This window comes from Balaenoptera acutorostrata, chromosome 2 (genome assembly GCF_949987535.1).
Source record: "Balaenoptera acutorostrata chromosome 2, mBalAcu1.1, whole genome shotgun sequence".
In the NCBI taxonomy this organism is placed as follows: Eukaryota; Metazoa; Chordata; class Mammalia; order Artiodactyla; family Balaenopteridae; genus Balaenoptera; species Balaenoptera acutorostrata.
Genome location: NC_080065.1, coordinates 103,433,381 through 103,439,076, shown reverse-complemented (window position 1 = coordinate 103,439,076; position 5,696 = coordinate 103,433,381). Strand labels below are relative to the sequence as shown.

At 50.3% G+C, this 5,696-nt stretch overlaps 1 pseudogene; it reads left to right on the top strand.

Moving 5' to 3' along the window:
* The first annotated feature begins 297 nt into the window (after positions 1 to 297).
* Positions 298 to 5,393, top strand: LOC130707398 (protein FAM170A-like; annotated as a pseudogene).
* The last annotated feature ends 303 nt before the right edge of the window (positions 5,394 to 5,696 follow it).

Genomic DNA, 5,696 nt, shown 5'->3' with positions numbered 1-5,696 from the left:
TCCATGTGGTATTTCTAATGAAAGCAGTGACTTCTGGGAGGCTACCTCATCCTGTGCACCAATCCTCCCACTGGATCCTGGCCACTACCTCAAAATGAGGTGTCTCTAATTCTAGAGTGGAATCAGGAGGATCCAGATGCATTGCCACTTATAACTGGTATAAATTACAGCCCAGAAGCAGAGGTGTGCAAGAAATAGTACGAAAAATTTTTTTATAACTGCACGTAATTTGTATTTTAAGCCTTGATCCTGCTGGTGTCCTGTTTGGATTTCCGCCATCCCTATTTGGAAGTCATACACGGCCAAGGTTTTGAGAGAGTGGGTGGAAGCATGATCATTGTTGACTGGAGCCCACAGTTGTAAGTGTAGATGCCCATCAGCTCGGGGGCCGTGCCTCCTGTAGGTTTGGTGGCTCCTGTGCCATGCGTGGGGCAGGTTGCCATGATTCTGCTTGTATGCACACTATAGCCATCTCCTTTTGGAATTTTTGCTCCATTTACCCCTCCAGCCACACTTGAGAGGCCTTTTCTCCTCCGGGATTTACAGACATCTCTCTCTGACTTAATTAGCACATTTCAACACTCCAGTAGGGAAACAAGACAGTACCTAATTTCAAAAACCTGCTTCTGTTATGTTTCTGCTCAAGTATCCTCTCTTTTCCATGGAGTTTGCGATTTTAGAAATAAAAGCCAAGATGATCAGCATGTTATTTCTGCTATGCCCTGCCGGGCTCTTCCACTGGCCAGTGAACATGGGTCTGCTACCCACTTGAATGCAGAAGGGAAAACGTGAAATAAAGGAAGAAAAGGAAAAAAATGAACAGGAAAAGATTAACATCTCAAAGTATCCTGCCACATTTGAAAGATGTGAGAGTTGAATTCATGGGAAAGGTTCTGCTGGGAAAAAGGAGTTGTTCTTGAAAATGGGGTCTGTGCTGTTGCAGAGACTGTTGAACCTAGGTCCACAGAATGCTCTGATGTCATCACTGAGGTTAGAGAATTCTGCTGTAGGCCTGGCAACCTTTGAAACTTAACAGCCCTGGTGAGCACTAGGCAGTACTGCTTGTTCACTAAGTGGTCCAAGTTGTTCAGCCATTTAGGAGACTTGACTATTTTTATTTGTATTGAATCATTTCAACGGATTTCCCAAAAGCCAAGAAGGGCCAACCTGTAGGGAAGAGGAGGAGTTGGACGTGAGGCATCTTCTAAGGGAATCTTCCAGTTGGTACGATGAGACAGCGACAAAAGAGGAAACATCTGGAAAGTGAAGAGTCCCAGGAAACTGCCGAGAAGGGAGGAGGTATGTGGGGGGCAACTTGTCTGGGGCACATGGGTTTCTGCCAAACTGAGCCTTCTCTAGGAAGGGGGGGACTGAGAACGCGTCACCTGTGAAGCAGGGTGCGAGAGACCTTGTCTCACTGATGCTGCCGTATCCACGTGGAGGGTCCCTGTGGTGTGAGACGGCACAGAACGGCCAGGTGCCCCTGGGAGATGGGAGGTCAGCTCCGCTGGTCTGAGGACCCTCTCCTGGGGCTGCCGGGCCTGGAGCTTTGTCGGACTCACAGCAGGCTGCATCCTGCTTGCACAGACCTAGAGGTGCAGCTTTTCTCAGTCCCCGAGTTCTCTCTTATTCTCTTTGATCTTCCCCTGGGGTCATGAGGTGGGGGGTGTGAAGGATGCAAGGATGCTGAGAGAGACCCATGAGCTGCTTGGCCCCTTTTGCCAAAGTGGAAAGAGAAGCCCCATGAGTTGAAGGCCTTGTTGAAAAGTATCTTGAGAAGTGGAATGCAGTTCGAAAGGAGATTGTTTGTCTAGGGATGGTGTCATTGAAGGCAAGGAGGTTTTATTCCTTCGACAGGAAGAATTTCCCAAAGGAGATCAAGGGAAGGGAAGGGCTTTCCAGAGACTGAGCCCGCATGGGCGGGGGTGAGAGATGTCCTCAGGGTCCTGCGGGGAGCTCTGAGAGCCACGGGCCACCTGGTGCCTGCGTGCCTTAAACGTAGGCGAGTAGCTTGCCCTGGGAGAGGGGTGGTCACGTGAGGAAGTGGGGCAGAGTGGAGCCTACCCCAGACTTCCAGCTGGAGGCCTCTGCCCCAGATTAGAGCCCAGTAGCTCCTACCAGGCCTAGGGTCCTGGAGACTAGGATGGGCCCTGGGAGTGGAGGTCTAGACAGCAGGCAGATTTTCAGGCAGTGGCTGGGACAGGCTGGGGAAGGCAATGACTGCCCCTGTCTCACCATTCAGAATATTTTTCTCTATGTTCCAGTGTGTGTGTGTGTGAGTGTGAGTGTGTGTGTGTGTGTGTGTGTGTGTGTGTGGTAGTGGAGAGAAGAGCGGGATGAATGGGGGTAGAGTGCTCATCAGATATAAAGTCTGCATGGTAAAGTTCTTGTCACCCTGCCTGGACCTGGGTGACACTCGGTGTATGTAAGAGTTTGTACAGAATTCTTGTTAGGGGTGTTTTATGAGACAGTATCTCATACACCCATGTACACTCTGATACAGCAAATATATCACACACCCCACATATAACTTCCTTATTAAACCACACACAGCACATGTAGGTATATACACGCATCACTCCTGTACTACGTTCTCATACAACCCACCTGTGTCACAATCCTCTCCTCCAACACCAAACGCTGGAGATGAGATATGTATATAGACACACACACTATATATATATGACACACACTATATATATATATGTATCTCCTCAACTTTCGCAAACACAGCTAACTTCAGCTATCTCTAAATACCTCTGTAAGAACCAGTCACGTGTCATACACACACACCACACTTCTAACACATTCTTTAGTGATGCCAGACCCGCTTTGTACAAACCACAGTAAAGCACAGTCTCACTAACCCATGTCAGGGTTGCCAGATAAAATATGGGCTATCCAGTTAAATTTGAATTCCAGATAAACAACAAGTAATTTTTCAGTATGAGTATGTCCCAAATGTTGCATGGGCCATACTTACACGAAAAATAAGTAAGACCAAATACTGCATGGGAATACTTACACTACAAAATTATTCTGGGTTTATCTGAAATTGAAATTTAACCGGGTGCCCTGTATTTTTGTTTGCTAAGTCTGGCAACCCTTATATACTTACCGCCAGCTGATGTGTTATATATTGATTGTATTGTTGTTTAGTGTTTGTCTTCCTCTACTAGAATGTGCAGCCTTACCAGAGACTAGAACAATGGAAGAGTGCCGGATACATAGGAGTAGCTGCTTACTGAACCTTGGTGAATGAATGAATGAACACACACCATAAATACAAGCCACACCGTGTGATGAGGAAAAGTTACATGTCCCAGAATTCCTGACTTGTGAACAGAAATCATGCACACAGAGGCCACAGATACAGATACACACATCTGCACTGTGCTCCCCATGCCAACCCCACACTTACCACAGACTTAAGTGATACACATCACTCACTCTTCACACATACTCACAGTCACCACCTAGGCCCACATTACCCACAAGACATTGACAGAATAAGTATTGATTTTAATTAAATACTGGAGTATCCACTGGGAACCACGCTCTCAACTGTGTGTATTCACTGCACCTGACACGTGTCAGACAGTCAGTAAATATTTGTGGCCAGAGGATTGAGGAACCCACCCTGAGCCTTTCATTCCTCCCTCAGGAATCTCGAAGTCACAAGAGGATCCCGCTCGGCTTGGATCCCCTGTGGTGGCCCAAGGCTGCAGCCCAGGGGCAGGGGAGGTCTCCTCTGCCTCTGAATACTTCTCCTGTGCTTCTTCTCCACGCAAGCTCATCCGCGGTGGTAAGGGCGCGGGGCTCCTCAGGTGAGGGGCTGCTTGGCTGGGAGGCAGGAGGCACACAGATCCCAGGGAGGCTGAGAGGAAACCCAGGGTCATCAGAGGCGCTAAGGGCTCTGTGGAGGAGCCTGAGCAGGATGGCTGAGCTGTACGAGGGCGTGGATCTCAGCTGAGTCTGGGGGCGTGTGAATCCTGGTACCACCATGGTGGGGAAGTTAAGGAGCAGGGGCCGGAAAGGTCTGGGCTTGAGGTGGAGGGCAGAGGGACCAGATTAAGCATCTTCAGAGGAAAATGTAGGGTTTGCCTTTGCCTTTGCTTCCAGAGAAGGACAGAGTCCTTCATCATAGACCTCCAGCCTGAGAGCAGGACCATCCAGCTGAGGTCCACCCAGCTCACACATACATCCGCTCTCCAGGCACAGCCATTCTCAGTGCACACATAAACCCCAAGCACGTGATCCACAGTGCTCCTCTCCTACACCCCCATTCCACAAGTAATGCACCACCGATATTCCCAAACTCACACTCCTCGTAGTACACGCATCCTCCCACATCCCTCACATACCACAGCCCTCACCACCATACTCCACACCCCTGTATACAGACACCGCTCCAGTATCCCCCCCACACGCAGATGAAAAGCCCACAGATGACACCAGATACACCACTCCATCCTACGGCCAACAGACACCAAGCTCATGACACAGCTACGTCATGCAAATGTCCCTCTCTCATCTACCACACCTGCTCCCTCAGCTTCCAGCATGGCCCACGCATGTTATTATGTTTTTAATTTCCTTTCCCAGGAATCTGGAGATTACATCAAGACACTCCCCAGCCTAGAGCACCCCTAGCCCGGGTTCAGGAAGAAGGGGAGACCGCTCCCCCACCACAGTGTGTCGCCTTCTCATCCCCTTCATTCAGTAAGACCTCTCTGTATACAAACAAAGAGGAAAGAGGCATGAAAATATACTACATGCGGGTGAAAACGATCAAGGGTGTAGCTGTCTCCTGGGAGACAGAGAAACCCTTGGGGTTGCTAGAAAAGCGGCTGAGGATAGAAGAAGTGACCCTTCCTGAGGATGTGCGGGTAGGTTCTCCCCGCTCTGCTGTGTCCACCAGAAACCGCCTGTTTGACAGTGAGCCCACTGGGGAGGAGAAAGAGTGTGAGGAAAGGGCAGAGCCATACAGCCCATCAGGGTCAGCTGCAGTCCAGGAGAGACCCAGGGCCAAGACACCGGACTGGCTGGTGACCATGGAGGCCGGCTTCAGGTGCATGGCCTGCTGCCGGGTGTTCCCCACCTTGGAGATCCTCCGGCAGCACGTGCGGTACGGCGTCCAGGAGGGCTTCAGCTGCCATGTCTTTCATCTCACCATGGCCCAGATGATGGGCAATGTGGAATCCGAGAGCACCACCGAGGAGGAGGTGGAGGAGGAGGAGAGGAGGAGGAGAAGCAAGGAGCAAAGGAGAATGAGGAGGAGCAGCCCACGGGGGAAGACCTCAGCCCGAGGAGACCGTGGAGCCAATGTCCAGGCTGCGTGTTACATTCTCCGAAGGAGAGGAAGTGAGCAGGGGCTGGGGCTGCGGAGGGAGCTGTACCTTCTCCGAGCCAGTCCCATCTCTCCACCCCAGACTCATGCTTCCATAAGGGAGAGTTGGGGGCTTTAGCATCTCAGGGGGAACTGAAGGGGAGATAACCGGCTCCCGTGCTTCTGGCCCAGTCATGTAATAATAAAGTCATGACTGTAAGTGGGAATTGATCCTGAGCTTTTCAGCTTCCACAGGAAATTCTCTTTAGCTAAGAAGTGTTTTTCTCTCTTTTGATTTCCACACAGCAACTGAGATTCATGGGACAAGATCCTAGAAGACGGTGTGGCCTTCTGTTGGAAGAGGTAA